Source organism: Centruroides sculpturatus, unplaced genomic scaffold (assembly GCF_000671375.1).
Source record: "Centruroides sculpturatus isolate CEXI.00-Female unplaced genomic scaffold, Cexi_2.0 scaffold1608, whole genome shotgun sequence".
Lineage (NCBI taxonomy): Eukaryota > Metazoa > Arthropoda > Arachnida > Scorpiones > Buthidae > Centruroides > Centruroides sculpturatus.
In genome coordinates this window covers 139,494-141,080 of record NW_019385867.1, presented here as the reverse complement: position 1 = coordinate 141,080, position 1,587 = coordinate 139,494, and the positions used below count along the sequence as shown (strand labels likewise).

Genomic DNA, 1,587 nt, shown 5'->3' with positions numbered 1-1,587 from the left:
TATGCTATAAACAAAAAATTGTAGGATTACTTACCGAGTGTGCACCGTTCGACGTCGCCATTGCTTAAGCTTGTTTTCGTCGCGAAGCAGCGCACCAAATGGCCGCGTTTTCTGATAAGTTATTTTTCTGCGAAAACTTCGTTGAACTTTGGAGACATCATTAATAGAATATAAATAATTTTTATGGCTGTTGAATAAGAAATATTTCTTTCACAAGAAATGTATAAAATTAGTGCTGTATTAGACTTACGGTACCTAATTTACATACTGTACTGACGATAGTAAACTCAACTTACTCGCCTAAACTCTCCGTAGCGTGGCGCTGGACGGCGGAAAGTATATATAGGCCTATAATTATAATAAAGTTACAATAAATTAATATATAATTATATGTACAGTACCTAATTTATATATAATTTATTTATAATACTAAACAGACGATAGCAAACTCAATTTAGCTGCTCCGTAGTGTGAGAGTAGCCAAGGGTATAAGGAATTTACCTATATCACTTACTGGCGCACGATCGTGTGATCGGCTCTCTAAACTTTTTATAGGAAGGCGCTGTATCAAAATTGACGAGCATCTGAACGGCGAAGTTCAGATGCTCGTCAGGTTCCCGACACCAGTTTGTCAATTTTCTCGTTGTGCGGACAAACACGCGTATGAGATCTTATTCGGAACCAATTGAAGAGACATTTAAGTATATTTAACAAGAGTAAATTTAATAATTCTAAAACAAAACGAATACAAATAATCGATGAACGACAATTAAGCAACAAGCTATAGGCTAAGACCTATTCTATGCTAATGCGCGATCGAGAGAGAGAGCTCACAAAATCATTCCAAACATACGACCTGTTTCGTTGTCGACGTTTGTCTTCATTTCTGTAGGTAAGGGACTCCTTGTAGATAGAGTTCATTCACTTCTTCGTACGGGAGATCAATACGTGCACAAAATATAAAAGTATCTTCACTAAGTTCAGACTCGGAACTTAGTCTATGGGACTCCGTTAAGGGCGTTGGTCATCAGGAGGAGAACTGCGTGAAGTTCAGACGCTTCGGATCTGTCGAAGAACTCCGTCGCTGAACTCCCCGAATTCGGCCTAAATTCCCCTTATATCTCCTGAATTCCGACCAATCATCGGCCAGTAACTCTTTCGTGAGAACAGACAAAAGGGGGAAGAATGGGGGTAACCATTTCCCATCTGAGTGAGATTTTTAACCAGATAAGGGAAAGTCAGAGGATGTTCTCTTCTGTGAAAGGAAGTAGCATCTGTTATCTGGTTTTTCCCACGTCCAAAACACTAGTTTTTCACAAAAAATGAAGTAATATTTTGTGTCGATAATATAATATTATCAATAAAAATTATTAAATGTGACCCAGGGCCTTTCGGGTCTCACAGTAGCGTGGCGCAGGGTCGGAGGAAAGTAGTTCGGCTGCTCATCCACTATTGGTCCAGACTCTATCAATCTTCTCGCGAAACGACGTTATAGGAGGTACGTTATACGAAAGTTGCTACAATTTTTTCGCTACGTTATAGGAATTGTCGTTATAGGAACGTACGTTATAGGGGGGTCGACTGTAC

The 1,587-nt window shown here is 39.4% G+C and overlaps 1 protein-coding gene across 1 annotated transcript in view; it reads right to left on the bottom strand.

Moving 5' to 3' along the window:
- LOC111642625 (thimet oligopeptidase-like) overlaps nt 1–1,587 on the bottom strand; it is an 18,858-nt gene that overhangs the window by 6,423 nt on the left and 10,848 nt on the right. The gene's annotated exons all lie outside the window — the stretch shown is intronic.